Source organism: Chinchilla lanigera, unplaced genomic scaffold (assembly GCF_000276665.1).
Source record: "Chinchilla lanigera isolate Chin_1 unplaced genomic scaffold, ChiLan1.0 scaffold00006, whole genome shotgun sequence".
NCBI classification, from domain to species: domain Eukaryota; kingdom Metazoa; phylum Chordata; class Mammalia; order Rodentia; family Chinchillidae; genus Chinchilla; species Chinchilla lanigera.
Genome location: NW_004955407.1, coordinates 13,346,959 through 13,369,090, shown reverse-complemented (window position 1 = coordinate 13,369,090; position 22,132 = coordinate 13,346,959). Strand labels below are relative to the sequence as shown.

At 33.7% G+C, this 22,132-nt stretch overlaps 1 protein-coding gene across 5 annotated transcripts in view; it reads right to left on the bottom strand.

The window, feature by feature from the left end:
* Positions 1-22,132, bottom strand: part of Robo1 (roundabout guidance receptor 1) — an 891,813-nt gene that overhangs the window by 116,633 nt on the left and 753,048 nt on the right. The window lies entirely within an intron of this gene.

Here is a 22,132-nt window from a genome sequence, read left to right as displayed (position 1 = left end):
CAAAGGTTAGTGGTGAGGGAAGAAAGAAGGACATATGCAAACATCTTTTTCATACCACCTTAAAAGACTTTACTGAAACTGCTACTTTGCTAAGGTAAGGTGTTGCTATTTTAGAATGCCTCAATTATTTAATATAGACATCCATAGTACACATTTTAGCCTTATTAGAGCCAATCAAATATTAACAGTGCAGTATTAATTTAGAACTTGGTATGTGAAGAGTAGTTTCATAAAGAAATTATCGGGTGCTCTAAAACTTCAGTATAAATATCACCCAGGAATTTTTCTTACATTATTCATTACTCTCTCTAGTTGTAGAGGACAGCCTTTTCTCTGTATTGTTCATTACCTTATGCTTTATATGCACAATGAAGCCTGCACATGGCAATAACCCAAAAGATTTAGTTGACTGGAAACTACTTACTATTAAAGACAAAACCTAGTCTGCTATTCAATTTAGTGCACTTTAAAAGGTTTCTAACACAAATTACATCAATTATATTTTAGTTATTTCAATACATATTTAAATAACAGAAAAAATAAATGTCAACCTTAAAAAATCACTCAAAGTTATTATCTGTGCTGTGTCTACATTCTTTTAACTCTGTCACAAACATATATACATATACAATAGATAGATAATCAATATACTCATACACATGTAAACATTTGTTATATACACAGTTTCACTAAAGTGAAATCATGTGACATATTAGTTCTATAATTTGCATTTTCAACTAAATGTGGACATTTCCCCATTATAATTGTGGAAAACATTACCCACAGACATTCAGCATCAATTAATGGCTATACACTACTGAATTATGTGCCTTTACTATATTTTATCCAGCTTTTTCCCTATTGATAGATACTTAAAATGTTTCATTCTTTCCCCTTATAAATGGTACTGTAATCAGCACCACACACACACACACACACATGCACACACACTCTCACACACATACTCACACTTTTTTTGCAATCGTTTCCTCAGAAAGTCTCAGAAGAGCATTATGGAAACAAATGCAGCCCCAATTTAAAGCTGCTATCTAATAATGCTAATTTTTATATTTTATGAGGTTCTCCGTTATATAAGCATATCACTTGTACTTTGGGCTTACATTTTGGTCTTCGGTACATGTGACTGCTAGGTCAAAGTGTTAAAATATCCTCACTTTTCACTAAAGGACCAGCAACTCAGAAAAGTATACTACCACATCCCACATCTCTGCCCTATGCCCATCATCCCAATATATTTTTAACTGCTTTTAAGTGTCACTTTTTCTTCTTAATTGTGAACTGTGAGGCAGAAGAGCACATATAATTCTTCATAGGCCCAGGATCTGTCAAGACACCTAGTAAAAGCTTCACTGGAGGAAAATGACTTGCCTAATATCACACTGCAAGTTGGAAGAGAGCTAAGATTTCAGGCAAGATCTCTGTCTTCATCTCTCTGTGTTGTACAAATTCCAATAAATGTGTAGCCTACAACTGTCATATTATTGTTTAATACATTTAAGTTTAATAAACTTGATTTCTTGAGATTCAGAAGAATTTGAGCACCATACTGTCAAGGCCCTTCAAAAAAGTTGCACTCTCACCTTTCAGTATGTACTTATTTTGAAATAAATAAACATTTCCAAAAATCTTGAGAAAAAAAACTCATTACAGCAAAAAGGCAATTTTAAAAAACCCACTGCTTAAATGGAAATTAAATGATCAGTTATATAACTTTAGACAATACATTAAGCCTCTTTCTATTGCTCAAATCTATCTCTGAATGTCTTTGCATATTTAGAAAATAGTTCATTTCAAAAGAACTTACACAAATTACTTGTGCAATAGAAATATACACAAAGTAATAAAAAATAAGAGGAAACACATAAGCTTTAAATATTGTTTTTTTAAAAGTCAATAAGTCAATGTGTCTTAAACATAATAAAATACATGGCTTTCACAATAACTTTAAAACACATTCTATTATCTAAAAAATAAGAGTTAAAGAATAGTAAGATATAAATACTTTTCAATACTAGAGACTTATTTCTGCAGTTTGGGCATAATATAGTCCTAATTTATTTTTATAATTTTTAAATACTTGGGAATATAGAGATCTAAATCAACTTGCTTATGCACACATAGAATATAAATTAACATTATATATTATAGCCCAGTGCCATTATATTTTGAAAGCTTTTATACAAATGGAGGAGTGGAATCAGTTAGCAAGAGTTATGAGGGGACTGTCAGGATATTCTCAGATGTGGAACAGTTCCAGTTGTGAGAGGAATGGTAGGAAATAAAAGCCGAGGTGAACCAGAATTCAGAGGTAATTACAGTATAAACTCCTACTGAGTTTGCAGAATACACCTTGTTATTACAACCCTGATTAAAGTAACTTGGCTTAGTCTTGGAAAATCAACCAGGATATATATACTGTAAGCAAATATAAGTGTTTGGGGTACTGAATATAAATTGATAAATGGTCCCCATCTTACCAAAATTTATACCCATCTTTTATAATGAATCATATCTACTGTATAAATGAAAAGAAACCCACTGGGATTTTGACAGACATTTTCTCTAGCTTTTGTGAGGAAACCAAAGCAAACAATGTTAACACTTCGATGAGTTTTTCTGAAGAAAGTTTTTTGATGCAACTTGAGAAACTTTTTTCATTAATATCATCATAGGAGGAATTTGTCATGGCTCCTCATGCAGATATGTATTAATGCAAAAAGACCACTCAAAAGTCATGAAGGTTGGAAAGACCTTAATCTTACAAAACGCTTTTAAGGAGAAAAATGATATTTTTCATCCACTTCTAACAGAAATATTACCAGTGGCTAAATAAGGTCAAATAAATTGCACCTGTTTTTCCACTGCAGGTATTCTTTACTAATATTATTGAGTTCAGAATCAAATTCAGAATAAAATTATGAGCAATTCCAAACATTTTAGAGGAGATTTTCCAATCCAAGAATATCTTCAGACATATACATAGGAAAGCAAAGTAAGCATGGGCCCTAGAGTCAGACTATCTCTTACTATTTATGCATGACTTTAAAAAAGGTATTAATCTTCTGTACCTCTAATTTTTATCTCAAAAATGGGGATCCTATTAATACCTATTGCCATTGTAAGAGATAAACTATATAAAATATTTAGAGAACTGCCTACACATTACTATAATTGTATATTACACTTAGATACCTAGTGATTCAAGAGGTATTTGTCTAATCAAAAGTAATCTTGTGTTAGGTTAAATCAGGAAGCTTCTCATTAGAATTAACTACTAACACATCCTCCATGGGTTTTGCCAGGAAAATGTGTATTTACATTAACATTACACAGCCTTAGAAACAAGTACTTTTTACCTTTTATGTTAAAATATTTCCTCCAAAACAATGATTCTCTATGGGGGCTATCACCTTCCTTCTCCCTGTGGATATTTGGCGATATCTACAGACCAGGTTGCCAAAATTAGGAGCAGGAAATGATGTTAGCTGTATCTAGTGGGAATAGATCAGAGACACTACTAACATTCTGCAGTGGGTGAAGTAGTCCTCCACATCAAATGTTTATCTGACTCAATTGTCAATAGTGCTGAGGTTGAGAGACTATTCTAGAACCCTACTCTGGACTAAGAATAGATGTTAAAAATGACAGAAGGAAGGCGAGGATAAAATTATACAATACAAAAAGTATTTACTCTATTTGGGAAAAACTGCTGAGACTTTCCACGTAAGTACCACCCTACTCACAAATCCTCCCATTCCATCAAAAAGCCAATTTCATTGAAAAAAACACACCATTTCATTTTATGATGCTCATATTCAGTAATGGTCAAGTGTCCCAAAGCAGATGTTCAACTTCCATGGAAGACCAGACAAGTTTCACTAAGCCTGGAAGAAACCTCATTTCCTCATAAAGGGTAGAGATAGAAATTGATAAAAGTGAAGGACTAAAAAAGTGCAAATGAAAAGTAAAGCACATGGAAGAAAAATAACAGTCTCTAACTCCCATAAAGTCAAATCAGTTTTCTTATTATATCAGGGCCTGAATTGAAACAGTTAGCTAGAAGCTGTAAGTCTATTTTCTACAATCACAAATAGGAGATACACATATTCTTTTCAATATATCAAAATAACATAGTATTATAAGCTTCTCAAATAAGCACATCAGCTTCCAAGCAGTCCATATCATTAACAGTCACCAATTTGTGTTGAGTCATTTCAAAATACTGATTGTAAATTTAGGATGAGTAGACCCAGAACACTGCGGTGCGCCTTTGTAAAACAACTTTGACATTTTCTCTCTCTGCTTAAAGAGGAAAAAATGTCTAACATGGACAAAACCCTATAAATGTGAAAACAGCACTATTTAAAGCAAGCTAAGAAACGTTTCTTTGCAGGTCTCTTCCTGCAGCTGGATCTGACAGCCAAATTGTAAACCTATCAAAAACTAGTTTGTATAATGAACAGACACAATGTTAAACACTGAACTGCAGAGGCACCACTTCAATTACCATAATCCCAGGACTGGAGAAGCAGAAAGTGTGAAGCTTTCAGACAATATACTGGCATCCAGCCTATGCAAAAAATCTAAGGCAGAGGTCTTACTTCCTCATTAGCATATACCTTACCAGTCCCAGTAGTAACCACATTAGAAGTCCACATTTCCATAAGCTCTAGACAGAGCTTGAAGGCGAGGGCTCAGCTATATACATACTTGATGAAAGCAAAACAAAAAGAAGGTCCCAGTGGTCTTGCTCCTTTTGGGAAAGGAGACAGAGAAGGACAGAGAACAAAGTGGTAAAGAATTTTTAAAGTCTTAACCATCTCTAAACTTTATATGTTTCATTGGAACAGTCTCAGGCTTTTTTTTTTTTAATATTTTAGAGATATTAAGGTACAAAAACCCTGAATGCTGTTGATATACATGCCTTTTATACAGTGGGAATCTTTCCAAGGAGAAACTAACATGATTATTTTCCTTAAAGGCTTTTCTGTGGAGCAGGAGGAATGCCCTTTGTCTAAAACCTGTATTTCCTATGGTGAATTAAATAGTGAGAAACTATACAGAAAACTCAGGTATAAGATTTTTCTACCCAATGTAAAGATATTTTATATTTTCTGGGGGAAAAACCAAAACCAAAACCAAAACCTCCACCACCAAAAAAACGACCATTAGTCATGAAAACACTACCACTAGAATTTTTGTTTCCAGAATACAGGAAGAAAGATTTCTTATTGTCTTTGTACTCATAAAAGCATGCTTCTTTCAAAAAAAGTAAATTAAATAGGCTTTTTGGTCTGTTTATTCTATGCAGTATACAGCTTATCCTGCCATCAGCACTAACAATCAGAAATAAAGATGAACTTAAAATGAACTCCTTGGTATGTCTTCACTTTGTACCCTAAAGCAAGTCAGATGATTTGCAGTATCTGTTTCACAAGAACTTTTTTTTCAGAAGACCTTCTCCCTTCCCCCACAGTGTTATCCATACACCTCTGGTTAACATACTAAACCGACTGGGGCTAATTAACTAGTTTGGCTACACAAAATCTTTTCTTCTCTTAATTACATTAACCTAATGTGACTTGAATTCAACAGACCAAAAACGAAACCGCTAATTATATTAAGGACTTCAAATATAATTTCAAATTACTAACCACCAAACTGTCATATAATTTATCTCATTTCCTTTAATAGATTTTGCATTCAAAAACTTGTGTTGTTTAGAAATTTTATTTTAAAAAGAGTATTAATAGGACACAGATTTAGAATGGCAATCGATATATATTTCAAATAATTCATATAAGACACACATTAGCATCACCATACCAATGAAAAGTTATAGAGTACTTAATGTTTACAATTTTATGTAAGGTTAAAGACTTGGAAATTCACTTATACAGTAATAGTAAGAACTTGATACGCAGGATTAACATGAAGAGGAGAGTTCTTTAAAATACCTGGGTTTAGAAATTATTTTTTTCTAAAAACTTGATCTTTACCGTGGAATTATTTTCATGCTGCTTTGAAATGTAAGTGAAATGAGAGGTTTTGATATCATCTAGCATCTCATTTGTGCAAAATTTCTCACTAACTCTCCTTGGGCTCGATAGCTCTTCACAGAAATGCTGTCAGTTCTGGCTGGATCCTTGACCTATGGACTAGACAACAAGCTGCTGTGAACCGGAGAAGTGCCTTGCTTGGTCCTTAATGACAATGAGATGCAGGTAACCCAGATGGCCAGCCATAGCCCCCAGACATTCTCCTTGGTGAGACAAGCTGCAGGACACTTCTGGCTGCTCCCCAAGGACTGCTTTCAACAAAGCATATGAAGAACAGTAACAACAGTAATACTTTTTATGTCTTTGAAACTTAGTATTAATTCAACAAGAGCAACCACAGTACTAATAAACAAAAATGATACCTTTCCAGAGCATGGATCACAGAAGAAATGGACTAATACCCGTTACTGTTAATCGATCTTTAATGTTAGGCAGTATAAAGTATGCTACATACTATGCTGTCTTTCAAACAAAATTATGGTTTGCACAAGCAAAAACAGTGATGGTAGAATAATTAGTATAATTGCATTGTATAAAAGATAGACAAAAGGTTGGGTAAACAGTCCAAAACAACGTACAGCAACCTAAAAAATTTATAATCAAGTAAAAAATAATCCAGATAATGCAGATCATATACAATATCAAAGAAAATAAAATATTTCTTTTTTGATCATATTTCTTACTCTTATCAGGCAAGCGGTGCCCCAGGAACAGACAAAAAAGTCATACTATTAAGTGATTTCATGTTTTTGTTACCTAGATTTTACACTTGATCTTAGCCAAAAGGCTGAGAAGTGATAGCTGGATTTTAACACTATCATATGTGTGTACTTCATGTTTCTGAATGTACATATTAATAGTTTTGTTTTTCTAACACCTAAACTTTAGTTATCAGAGAGAAATTCAAACTTTTTACAAGTTTCCACCAACATTGACACAAAACAAGTTATAAGCGCTACTTTAGTTATCAACAACATTAATCTTAAGTATATAAATAAATTGCAAGACATGTTTATATAATTTACTTATTCATAGAATATTATTACACAAAGTAACACTTTTGCAGTGATATAATATGTTTGTGACAAAATGATTTTATATAAGTTTTATTTTAGATTAATATCAACCATAATCCAGGGTCAGCTAAATTACAGTTCGTTTTCATAGGTAGCAAGGTTTATTAAAGTTTGTTTACTCTTTCTGTTTTTCATAGACACTATTTACTCTTGGTTCATTTTCTGAAAACTTTTAAACTTTATTCCTGCTTCACACTGGCTCCCTGGAAAGTACACGCGAGAGATGAGTGACAAGAGGTGGAGCGGGAAGGGAAAGGGAGGAGAAGGAAGAAAAGGCACATCATTTGAAATACTTGGCACTCAAGTCTCTTGATTCGATAGTATTGGTTTCATGCTGCTCATCCACCGGTTGGTAGGTGAAATTCTCACACACTCATGAGTAGACACAAAATAAACACAGCTGTACCCCAGAGATGGGTCAAACTCAGAAAAACAGATTAGTACTAATAGTTATTCAATTTTTTACTATAAACTATCTTAAAAATTCAGTCAGTCATACTTCAATCACATTATATAAATATGCTACTTGGTTATAAAATATATTCACTTTGATTTTACTAGTCCACTCACTGGTCAATTATCCAGCAAATCTTATTTCAAAATTTACAGCCTGTTTAAAGTATAAATAGTGATCAGGGGATTAAGAAGAAAAAAATTAAATAACACAACACAACACAACACAAAACAGTCCTTATATAACAGTAAAATGCCAGGAGAAGCACATATACATTGTTTAAAAAAAAGAAGCATCAAAATACAAATTGAAAGTAATCAATGACTATTCTACATTTTTTCCGATGACATAAAAAGGACAGCATCCCAAGGAGAAAAACCATAACTTGTTGTAAGGCTTTCAATTGTTCTCTTAGGAGCAGAATTGAGAGCAAAAGCAGGCAATTAGGATCTCTTCACTGGCATCTCCTATTTGCCTGGACTGCATACATACAAGAGAACACGATCCAATTTCATTTGTTTGCTGCTACACTTTACAATACCATTTGAAAACCAACATTAATTCAGCCAGGAGTTTAAACACACTTGATCATCAGGGAGAAGCAAGAAGAGACTCATGCAGAAAAAGCAATTATCCCAGTGGGAACGCGTGGCTCTCTACACAGCTTGGTGAGCTGCCAGCTGAGAACACAAGCCAGGCAGAGCTGCTGCCTAGGAGTATGGCATCTGTATTTCTATGCTATTTCCATTTTTTTTCCTCCTAAACTTCTCATTTCTTTGTCATAGCAATTTATAAATTGGTACTTGGCTGTTCCCCCAGCTGAAGCACACCTATGATAATTTGATTATAGACTACGTGGGGAAGAGCTGTATTGCTAATTGTAGGCAAGTAGTAGCTGCCCTGCTGAGACACAGTTAAGTTAAAGAGAGAGGATGATTTTCTTTGTGAAGGTATGAATTAGTCCGTTTCTATCTAAGCAATGTATACACCAGAGGACCTTTTCATGAATTCTAATTTTAACAAGGAAGAATTGAAAGAAAAAAACACAGGCTTCTTAAAACATGCCTGTTTTGCTTGCTTAAGTGTGGCTGAATGCCAAAATGAAGACCTAATTGAAATTTGGCATTTTCTCTTACAAAAGCATTTTCTTGGACCAATGAGAGGTATGCAACTAACCAAGAAAGCCCCCTCTTTAATTTATAATCTTCCAAACAGGAGACACTCAACTGCTGAGAGCTGATGCAAAGCAGATAGAACAGAAAGACTTTGAGCAGATTCCCCAGGTGTCTGGCTCCCTCGTCATTAAGACTAGAACCCAAAAGTGAGTACTATAAAAAGCATGCAACATAAAAAGCGGTTTTGTAATAAAATAGCCTTTACTAGCTATCTCCTAAGAGTAAGGAAGCCGATTGGTTTTCATCTCTATGAAAAATCTAGGCAGATTACATGGTAGTATTCAGCATGGATATGAAAAATTAATTTAGCTCATAGCTATTAAAGTTAATGTATTATTTCCTTTACAGGTCTCATGAAACAATGTCCCGCTGTTTTAAAGGTAAAAACAAAGTCTTACGAGCAATTTTCACTTTCCCACAAAACCAAGTTTGCTTTTTATCACCTCATCCAACCATCTGGCTATAATTTTGAATTTACATATAGGCACTACTAGGACAGCCTGGAATAAAAATCTACGGAGGAATTATGACTATACTCTAGAAATAAAGATGACAAATGTTCTTAGATTTGAGGGAAGAAAAGCTCATTTTCCAAGTCTTGGCTCTTTGGAGTTAGAAGTACACCAGCTGAAAATACTTTCCTAACAGTAAATCCCTTTTTCTCTCCATGGGTTCTTAAACTTAGTTATTTGGTGTAGTTTTGCTCCAGTGTGAGACTTTTCTTCAACCACCAAATCCTTGCTAAGATAATGCCTTTTCCAGAGACGGTGCATAATTTGTTACTCCAAAATTTGAAATTCACTTATATCTTGAAGAAGACATATAGCCATCCCAAAGTCAGGCAGTGTTAGATATGCCAATCTCGGATTCAGAAATTTAGAGTAACCAAAATTGCTTTACAAGGACATGGTTTTTAAATTGCAAATATAAAACTTCAATGCCATTAAGATCCTACACAACTATGGAAATGCCTAAAACATTACAAATTAAATAAAGTCACACTCACATTTGATAGTATTTTAATCTCAAAGAGTCCAGGACAGCAGGCAGACTTTGCAAGTAACAAGCTTAATTGATGAATCAGGAGTCAGGACTCAACAGACCAGGGTCAGAAACTGTATACCCATATGGCCAGTTGCCTCACTCTCTTTTATTGATCACTAGACTATGCTAGAATCTAGCTCAGCTATTTAGCAAATCTGTACCTCATTTCTTAAGGGGCATCTGATAAAACAAATAATCCCTACCTAGTGTCGCAGTGCATACGCTAAAATAAATGACAATGTATATACAAACTTCCTAAGCATAAGCAAGTAGATTAATTTACCCATGGCAGGGAAAAAAATATATATATATATAATCTGGGGGAAAAGCTTAAACTAGAATTTAAATAAGGAACTTTCTGGTAGGTTACATTACACTTCAGCATTATCCACATATACTTCCCAGTATTTCCTGAGAGCTAATGATTCACTTATGGACAAATAGAAAAGTAAAAATAAATACATTCTGTCAATTCTGTTTACTATTGTTACCTGTGAAAAAAATCAATGAGAAAATTATCTATCTAAAAAGTATTTCAGGAATCATTTGGAGTGGTATTTGTTGGAGGCATTCTTTCTCAGTCACAAAAAGTTCAGCTCCAGGCTGAACAGAACATGCAGTGACAAGATGGTGGTGCTTTGGACCGCTCCAGAGTAAGTTTTAAATTATTCTCTAAGAACATTGAATTGAAAATCAGAATTTGGAGAATCCTAAATTTCTTCCCCCCAAACACCAACTAGAAATTCTAGCCTTAAATGAAGGGAAAGGTTCTGACAAGAAGCATATCAGAAAAGAAAAAAAGTAAGATCAGTAGAAAAGTTTGATCTGCTGTTTATTTCACAATGACTGGGATTTTGTCCTAACCATAGCATTTAAAATGCACATTACCGACACAAAATACACATTATCTGCACTTTTCACAGACACTGGATGTACAGAATTCTTGTCATTTCAGTTATCATGGCTGTAGAAAAGGCTTAGTATTTTAGAGTTGATGTGTAAAGCATACTATTTTATAGTGGACTGTGGAAGTTAAACTGAAATTCTGACCACTTCATACCAAAATAACAAATGTACTTAATTCTGTGATGTTTCTATAGAAATTTTAATGGAGTGAACAAATGCAAAAATGTAACATCTGAAAAAGCGTATAACCTCTGTGTGTCAAATGCTTTTGATTGTTTTCCTGTGTCAGTGAATCTGTGGTAAGAGTAAATGTCATAAAGTACTAATAATTTAAAATATTAATCTGTATTATTACTACTGTTATAATTAATAACAACTCTCATGAGGTATCAATACTTGCTGGAATGAGATGAGTAAGGTTCCAAGAATACTAGAAACTTGCTCCAGATCATTTAGTAAGCTCACTGGAGCCCTTCTACATATATTGAAAGAAAACCTCTATAGAGCATTTAATTTTGGATAAAGCCATGAGCTCGTACTTTCTTTGCTTCTGATGGCACAAACTACAAATCAGCAATACAGGCATGCAGTTTATAGGTCCTGAGACAGAATGGCTGGGGGAACAAATAGGTACAATCTATACACCTCCTTGAGTGTGCCAGATTGAAAGTCTTCCTTCCATAACAGTCCCTATTAAAGCCTGACTGATTTGGATATAAAGCCTAATTCTCCTTAACCCATCTAGTTGTCATCAGAAAAAAATGCTCATGCTTACAATTCACAAATGCACATGTTATCTGTAGGAGAAATGAAGTTAGGTAAATATATGCAGAGGAATGACTGTCCTGTACCCACATAGTCGAACTTATTACTGTACTACGTTGAAAGCTGAAATAGCATATTTATAAGCTTCCATAGCAAAGGTGGGGGAATCTGACCTGATCTTTTTATAACTGCGATGTATGGTACAATACAGTGATGTGCTACATCTAAGTGAGAAGAGTGACACTACAAACATTAAAAGGCAAAGGCACATGAGATAATGGATTTCTTACTAAATTACACTTTATCCACTCAAGGAGGCAAACATCCATTATTTTCTACCAGTACAGTATTATATAGACAGAGCTCAACCACTCTTGAAATTTTCCCATACGAGATGACGCTCTTAAACGCAAGCCTGTTTCTAATGCACTAGGCTTTTAAAGCTTTGTGATCACCTAGATTTTGTGAGATTTAAGAAGAGAAAACCTGTGCCATCTGGTAGTAATTTTGTTAATGCACACCAGATTATTTTACAAGTATACAATTTATCATATTATCAAATTCTTTGGTTTTAAGGAGATAAAAACTGAAGTGGTCAGATGTTACCAATAGCTATTTTGTTAAAGTAACTTTAAACAAAGAAAACGCAGAATCAGCATTAGATTGAGACTCAGTATAAAATTTGGGATTATTCTTTGAGAATCTTTAAATGAAAGTGATAATGTAGACAAGATGGAGAAATATAAAGTTAACCTTGGCCAATTATAAATAATGAAAGGGAAATCAGATTCCTCTAAAGGGCTCAGATTAAAAATAATTTAAAATTTAAAGGCTTAAAATATTTCTGTAATTTCTGTTTTTTGGATCCTGCTTTAAGGAAAGAAAGCCTTGTATAATTAAATGCAGTTTGAATGCACTTCTTTAAAAAATAAGGTTACAGTCCATTTTGTTTGATGTGAACAGAAAGAAACAAAATCCTGTCTAGGATATCACGAGCAATCACAAAGATTACAAACAATGATAAAAGTCAGCTTTTAAAAAAAAATTTATCGAAAAATACTTGGATAGCATTTAAATATTTTAAAATTAAAGATAAGATTTATAAGGAAGCACTTTGGGATAAATTTTAAAACTATTTTTAGAGAAACATTTTCAATTCTGATTAATAGAACACCGAAAGCAAAATAAACTGGTTAGAAAATAATCCTTCAACCCACAAAAGATTGTGCCTTTAATTTAGAAAACTACTTTAACCTATAATTAAACAAAGTGCTCCCAGATAGTAGTAAAACTCCACTAGTCCTTAGAAATTTGGAGAAACTTCATGGTAAGTCGGATATATCGCAGTGCTTAAAAGCTGGGGAAATTCTGCTGCTTGAGTAAGCATGTATTGTAAAGAAAAAACTGAAAGGGGAACTCAAATTTGCATGTTTGTTTTCTATGTTGTGACAGCAAGCTAATCCTAAATTCCTATTACAGGCATTATCATTTGGTCATGGGTGTTCATTTTGTAGAATTACAACATGTCTGCTTTGCTTACTGTATTGATAATTACTTGAATTCAGAGCCCCAACTTTTCTTGACTGATTACGTGGATTTCTGAGACACTCTCTGCTTTCTGAAGCTCATCCTGCTGAAGACTGTGGATGCTAACCAACAGCATATTTCCATGTCAGGTGTTGGCCCACTTCAAGAGGCAGAAGAATTCCATGTGGAAAGCAGCTTAGGCATTGTCTAATGCCTAAATTGTCTAATGCTACTTTAAAATCAATATTTTGGTGGCACTATCTTTTCAAACAATATCCAAAAGTGGTGGCTGGGGATATAGCTCAGCGGCACAAGTGCCTGCCTGGTAAGCACAAGGTCCTGAGTTCGATTCCTGGTACCCAACAAAACAAAACAAACAAATAATCTAGCACAATGTTTCAGGGGCTGGGGATTTAGCTCAGCGGTAAAGCACCTGCCTGGCAAGTGCAAGGTCGTGAGTTTGATTCCTGGTACTGGAAGAAAAACAAGAACAACAAAAAAAAACCAAACAAACAAAAAGAGAGGTATTGAGGAAAGCTGTCTGAACTAAAAAAAAAATTCAGGAGAGCAGAATCATCAATTTAACAGCATACTGGCAACACACAACAATCAAAATACAATAAAGCATAATATTGTACTATACCCAAATTGTTCAAGATTATTCATATTTTTCACATTTGTGAGATATTTAATCAGATGGAAGCTCGAAAAATATATATCACTTCCCAAAGTGAACAAAAATTATTTGTTATTTAAAAAAATACATTATCTGGCAATCTTTGGCCCTTATTTCTTCAACTCTGAATCTGAACAGGTACATTCTCTCTATGGTTCTTAAACCAGTTAACATGAATTTGCAAGAACTTATAATGTATTACAAATGAGTATCTTAAAAGTCCTGGAAAAATAGGCACGAGGTTGTACACTGTCATGTTGTTAAAGGTGTCTGCCACTTGAAAGGAGGCATAAAATGATGTATACTTATAAATTGATTAAAACAGGGGGTACTATGGTTTTACAAGGATTGGGTTGTTTTTCCTACCAAATTTCTATTCAAAATGTTTTGTTTGTTTTTTTTTTAATATCTGAGGTTAAATATTTCTGGTCATTTATTTGTCCAACTTATTAATATGAGCAAGTATATTAGTGGAAACTCAAGACCGAAGCACTAAAAATAACACTATAATGAGGTCATTGATAATCCTCAAAATACTTTCAGCTACAGTGCTGAAATTCTTCTCATAATGATCCTAGAACATAAGTAGGCAAAATATTGTTATCTTGACATTTTCAACAATTAAAGGATTTGATTAAGGTCAAGACAAAACCTTACCCATAAACATTTATGAATATATGCATAAATTAAGCTTAAGTTACAATTTAAAATGATGTAATTTTTTAAAATGACAGTGTAAAACAAAGTGTAATATTCAATCATATAGGAAAAATTTCGATGTTTTTAAAACATACTGAATACTTAACTGAATCAAGAAAAGACGAGGCCATGATAGCACCTTATGGATAGAGAAGCACAGAATGTTGTTAAGCCCTAGTTTTTAAACATACTACTTTCCATGTTTTCTCAAAGTATGATGTACTGAATTTAGGATACAAAACAAATGATAAAATTACATGAAACAAATCCCATAAAGCACTTTATCTGTGAATTCTTTGTTAACCTCTACCATAATCAAAGTTAAATGTTTTGGACAGATTGCACAGGTCTAATATGTCATCAGAAAAATCAAAAACGGAAAGAACACTGGCACTGAGAAGTTTGGCTCTTGTTCCAGACACAATACTAATCCATTATATAACAGGATAAATCAACTTCCTAGCTTTCCTTTTATTCTTAAAAATGAAGGAGCTCGCCTTATCACAACTTCTCAAGTCACTTCCACCTCCAATATTCAGCTAATATCTAATCACACTTAAATAATATGTTAACTCACATAATTAATCTATGTAAAACTTCCTCTTCATGAAGTCAGTGGAAAACAAAACATGTTTTAGGAGAAAGGAATGGGGTACATGATACTCCCTTTCCATTTTATAGGAGAATAAGACTAGGAATACATAATTCTGCATAAAATTAGAATAACAAGATCAAATCAGCAGCTTTTCAATTCAAGGTATGGTAAAAGGCATTATCTCTGAATTGCATTTCACTTAACATTTTCTCAAGAAATATGTATTCTGCTCCTACCATTAAAGACATAAAGAACATAACTAGTCCTTTAATGTGTCTTAGGTATATTAGATAAACAATACTTAAATCATAATTTATGACATTTTAGGAAGAATACTTGGTATGAATAAAAGGGAGTGATAACAAGAAAAAGAAATCTAGGTTTGATGTTTGGGGTGGGGTTTTACAGAAGGCTACACTGATGAAGTTGCTTTTGTATTGGGATGTGAACAATGACTGAGTTAAAAGAAACACTGAGGAGTCAGAACATGCCAGGCAGATAGAAAAGCATATGTGAAGACTCGTTAATTGGTATGTGAAGCTCTTGGTATCTAAATTCTTTAATGTACATCTAATAGATGAATAAGGAAAAGTTAAAACAATATCCAAATGCTCCTCAGATTTGTATTTAGGCTTGAATTGTCATCTAAAACTATTTGTGTGCTAAAACTGAGAAAGACATGCCTTAGAACCTTCTCAAAAGAATGCTTTGACTTCACAAGTAGGTCATAAATTCTTGGCTTTGTTTTTTCTTCTTTTACTGTGCAGACACGATGAGCGTATGTGTAATTATTTAAGTTGATTGACAACTTTGCGGTCAGGTTCTGGGTGTTCCTTAGGAGATACACCCACTTTTCTCACCCAGGGTTTCTCATCTCAGAATCACAGAACGTCTCAGTTCCCCTAAGGATGGTACAGAACGAGACTGTTCCACATGAGACTCATGCACACAGGGGCATCAGGACTTAACTCCCTCGTGGAATTCCCAGTTGACTATTGCAATGCACAAGAATGATGTGCATAGAACTTCAATCACTTTTCTCTTTTCTTCCCTTCCCTTCCCTTCCCTGCCCTTTCCTCTCCCTTTATTTCCTTTTTCTTTGCCTAGCTTTGCTTTGCTCTGTTCTGCTCTGCTCTTCTTTTTTCTTTTCTTTCCCTTTGAGGGACAGGGTCTCTCCATATAGTTCAGGCTGTCTGTCCTTCAACTCACTGTATAGCCCAGGCTGGCATCAAACTTGCAGTGATTCTCCTGCCTCAGCTTCCCAAGTGCTGGGATTACAGGTGTATGCCGCCACACCTGCCTTTCTTAGTTTCAATATTAATTTAAATTTAACACATTCATCTAACTGGAATACTTATGTTGATCTGGTGAAATCTGGAAAGACTCTCAGAGGTGTAAATCATATACAAATACAAGTATTTGCAGAGAAGACATAATGCTGGGTATCTTGTAATATACATTTACATGACCTTCTGGCTTATTCAGGAAAATTAGAATTTTTATGGCACGAACAGTTCCTAATTTTCCTTTTCCATCGTATTTCTGATCACTAAATACATCCAGAGATCATACATATGTACTAGTGCAGAACACCATTACTGATATGTCTAGAGTATCTTACCATTTACAGTGACATGCCCTTTTTCATCATATTCCCCCAACACAGTGAAACAACATATGTAGTAGCTGGCAATTCAATTCGCAGATGTAAACAATGAAATTGATGAAGATCAAGTGTCTTCCATGAAATCACACATTTAGTAAATGTTGAAACCTGAACTTATAATTTGGTTTTGTATGCCCAATCCTAAATTTTATTCTACTACTCCAGTGTTTCCTTTATTAAATTTGAAAACTAAGCAGTGCAACGTAACAAATATATATTTTTGACTCATTTTTTTCTATCCCATCACTGATATAATTGAATTGTACTGATTTAACCTATATTTAATTCCAGAGTTAAAATTTTACTTTTTAAGAGAAATGAAATATATAGTGCACATTGACTGCATGTATGATAGACCAGAACAAAACCTATTTGTGGTTTACCATTTCAGCTTCCTTTGACCTTCACACAACAGAACCACATATTTATTTTGCAGGAGCACAAATTTAACTTCTCAGGGAAGGGGCTCTATGACATCAGCCGCATCAAGCGTGTTGATTTCCTCTATGGGAAGGGAGGGGGAAGGAAGCAACAGACATTGAACAATGAAAGAAATTGGAAGACCAGACGAGAGCTCTAATCGAAGGAAGGGAGGAGGAACAGATGGCTCAGGAAAGAGGCCTGTGGGAATTGGGGAGACAGGAAGCAATTGGCAAGGCGTGGGATGGCTGCCAAGTTTGTGAAGGATCTGGAGCACACTGGGGATTTGGATGGGATGTGAGTCAGCTGCTTTTTACCAAAATATCACACCAACAAGGGAAATCAAAGAAACCTACAAAGACATGCAGGATGCAGAACAGGACTGCCAAAGTTCTGACTTACTCCATCTGAAAAGTTCTGCCACTTCAGCATGGGAAGTGGAAGTGTTAACATTTTTAATGCATATTTGAATTTTTCTCCTAACTTCATCATCACTTTTCAGATCTTTGCTTATGAAAGTGATGGTACAGATAAGGCTACTTATTGTTAACTAATTTTTATGTATATTACACAAATATGATCTGTCATTCAATATCACCTGCACATAGAACAATTCATTTAAACCATCGAGGGTCAGCGTGGCCAACTATCTGTTTTCCCAGAACTGTCAGGTAATTTTCATTGCTAATATCATGACATTTCTAGCCAAATGGAAATGCTTGGTTAGCACATCTAATGTTAGAAATCTCCCCCCAAAAAGCTGCTAAATACATTTGTTCATTATGTTAAAATGCATTCAAGCTGTGAAACTTTGCCCACCTTCCTCAAAGAATGGAACACTCTTAATGTAGTTATGTAGTAAGGAAATGAAATGGCAAAAAAAAAAAAAAAAAGGTTTCAATTTGGGCCATAGCTTTGCTGGAAATACATCACTTACAAAAATTTATTTTCCTAGCATCTAAATTTTTTAATCAAGCAAAAATCCACAGATCTATAGAATATTGTGACATACAACTTTGATAATAGTAGGAAGAAGCATAAAAGTTTAAGACCCAGGTCCTCTCAAAGCACACAAATTGTTAGAATATGTTTGTGTCACAAAGACTTGTATCACCTGACAATGTCCAGCACAAACTGATGAATGTTCTTTAAGCTGCTCTTTTTTAAATACTAAAATAAAATCATAAGAATAAATGACCAATATCATTATAAAGAAAATTTCAGAATTGAGCCTACCATGACATTATGTTAGTATGCTAGGTTTTACACTTTTTTTAATCTATACAATTACCAAACCACAACACAAATAATATTTTCTCTATATTTCTTATTCATTCATTTATTACATATTTCTCTTAATTGTTCAAAATTTTCAGCAATAACATTCAAAGTACATATGACTGTTTTAGAATCTGGCTAATCCACTTTGGACTGTTAACTATAAAGCACCTTCATTTCAATAACTAATTCATTAATTATTCAGCAGTACTGGGGATTGAGTCCAAGGCCTTCACATTGAGATCTATCACCAATCGTTTTTATTTTATTTATTTTGAGACAAGATTTTGCTAAGTTGCTAAGCTTCCCAGACTGGGTTAGAATTTGGGAATATCCTGCCTCAGACTCCCAGGGTACCACTATACCTGGCTTCATAATAATTTTTAATATAAATTTGATCTTTCCCTAAAAATGGTGAACATAATTATTGTCTATAGATTGTCTCTTACATATTTTCTAGGTAAGAATTCTGCCTTCAGAATAAGCTCAGATTCTGTGAGTTATAATATTTGTTTGAATTTGACCATTCTTTACTCATCTTTTGTAAAATTACTGAAGCTTTCACATGTGATAGATCTTTTTTATGTTATAAATTTCATCAATGAAGATAGTACAAACTAATTCTTGAATAGTAAAAAGCCCTGTTTCAAAACCACCATAAGCTTTCCAGAGCATTACAAATAAAAGGCAATATTTTATAGTGAAAACTAAGAGATACTGTTATCTTGAGCTGAAATGTGCAGGAAGAGTGCATCAATATGTTTATGTATGTAGTAAAATCTACAGGATTCTATAGAAAATGTTATCAGTAAACAAAAAGAAAGTACCTTCCTACTTGCACTCCTCTACTGGTAAGGAAGATGTTCAGTATTTTTCTGACTGTTGTTGACAGGATTAACCTGTATGCATACAGTGCTTGAAACTGGGTCTAGCACAAAGTGCTGCATTCAAATCTTCCTCTCATCACTACCACCAACATCAGCACCACTATCATCATCAGTATCAGAGAGGTAGCTTAATGGAAAGAAAATAGTTTGATCGTTGAATGACCAAGTCAATGAAATGACATGACGTAAAGTATCTGATGTGCAGCTATTCCTCAATGCGTAAGTACAAATGCAAGTTGCTACAATAACCATTTCTAAAATATTATACGGTTGTTTGAAAATTTTCAGTAGAACAAAAATGAAGTGGATTTTAATACATTTAGATAATACACTTGTGCAGAAGAACTGAATACAAGACCAGTAATACTAACGTGAAACTTTTGGTAAACATTTATTTCATGTTTTATAGGCACGACGTATGAGAATTTACTATTGTTCCTATAAAATACATGACTTACTTAGATTATTTATTTACTACTCTGAAAAGGTTTAATTTCTAGTCATCAATAGTCAAACTGCATATGCAAATACACACACCTACAATTTTGTTAATATAGTGTATAGATTTGCTAACCCACTTTAAAGATATGCTAAGGTAAGCCATATACATTTGTTCAGTGAGGGTTCTGTAACCCACCACAGTGATCAAGATTTGGGAGTGCTCAAATCTTTTATATAAAGTGGGGGGTCTTTCAGTATAACCTCTGCATATCCTGCTACTTACTTTATATCTTCACTAGATTATTTGCAATACTTAATACATTATAAATGTTATTATATGATGGTTTGGCTGCATTTTTAGGGAATGATAATATGAAAAAGGTCTGTATGTCTTCCTTACAGGTGCATTTCTTTTCTGAATATACCGCGTGTGTGGTTAGTTCAACTCAGGAATGTGGAACTCACAGGTAGAGAGAGCTGAGTGTTTCATTGATAATAATGTGTGTCCTACTGGGCACCTTAATACTTTCATTTATAAGTACATGTGTTCTTACGCTTATAAAAATCAAGTAAATAAGTGTTTTTATAAACCGTTCTCCATGAGAAATTACCTACTTCTGTCTATCTTTATGTCTGTAATTCCTATTGTTACCAGCAAGATGATGTTTATTTTACAGAGATTCAGTAGACACTGGCAAACTGGTGCCTGTTCCATTGTAAGATTGTGTGTAACATCCCCCCAAATTGGGCTGAGATATAAAAAAAATCTTTTTACTAATATAACAATATTAAAATCATACAAGTTGACAATTATAAAATAAGTGGCAAACTTTTAAATAAACTTAGTTTCTTTTTACAGTGTTGTGGCATTAGTAACTTCTCCTTCTCTTTACTGAAGACTACGCATGCCATCTCAAAATCCAAAATTATACTAAAGCTTCCCTGGGCCTTTTCAGTTCTACACGCCAGCTTTTACTCTACATAGCTCCATAAGCGACCATTCTTTAAGAATAACTGAGGCCTTTCATAAACTAGGAAAATGTTTCTGATGTCTACTTTAAACTGAATGTAATTTCTTCTTTAATTCAAGGGTAATTTTAATTTTTTGAATGAATCAGAAATCATTATTGAAATATTAGTTTTTGTGATGTTTATGTGAGTGTCCTTGTACATCAGAAAGAAGCCTTCAGTTCTCCGATGCATCTCAGAAAATTTCATTTTTTAATAATGATGCTTGTTACTAAATCTCAAACACATGAAGTAAATCAATGCTCACTGAACTTCTATTTCTAACTGTACTCATGTCTACAAGAAAGACTATTACAAACCTCGTCAAAAGCCCCTTTTATTCAATGAAACGCATGCCAAAAGAGTTTTAAAAGATTCTCTTGTTATATAGGAAATTAAGAAAATGCTATTTATGTATTTCTGGTTTGTAATCATCCTGGATCTAAAATTTGGCTCAAAGTACAGATCAATGTAAAAAAGAAATGACTTAATATAAAAATACAGGTGCAGCTACAATTCAATTACATGGTTCTTTTTTTTTGCAGGGTGTGTCTTTGTTCTCACAGCTGGGAGATGTGTACTTTAAATTTTCATCAAAGAAAGCTGCTACATTAAAGAACTCCAGAAATTCCTTTCACCAAAACTGTTGCAATAACTATGCAATCTTCAATTGCCTTTCATAGGAATATTGTGTGGTTTAATCTCCTGTTTGTCAGTAGTTAACACAGTTGGCACAGTATAGTAATGATACAAACGAAAACAGTCATTTGAATACAAAGCTTAGGAAAGAAAAATCAAATAAAATGTCGAAAATCAACATCTACTAAAAATTTATTTTCACAGTTTGAAAAGAACTGGAAATAATGTCATGCATTCTATTTAGGATCTAAGTTTCTGTTTTAATTACTCAATTTTAGTTTTGCCTAAAGGAAGAAACGAAACAAAAACAATTATAATCTAAATAAGAACAGTGATTTTGAAACCAAACTGCTGATATTTTAATTTATTCATTTCCACTAATGTATAAATTTGCTTTTTACCTCTACTGTTTTATCAATTCAACAGTCATAATTTATACAAAACACACAGATGGTCTTAGAAATAGTAAAAGTTTCAGATGTTACAACTTCCTGGCATATGGAACACTTTTGTGGATCATCATTTTGGCAACGTTTAAATGATTTTAAAATTAATACACTAACATGTTGGCATCCCTTCATAGTCATAGGTTATTATAACTCTGTTTTATTGCTGATTGGAAGTGGTTCTTTATTGATTTTAAACTAACTCATGAAACTAGGAACTGAAGCTTTTTAGTTAAAGGACTGTGTCCGTCTAGGCAGAAAAAGCAAATGAAGATTTGATAATAAATTGCATATTTGGGCATGAACCTTAAGATTTTGTCTAATTCAATATACAATGCAGCAAGAAAATC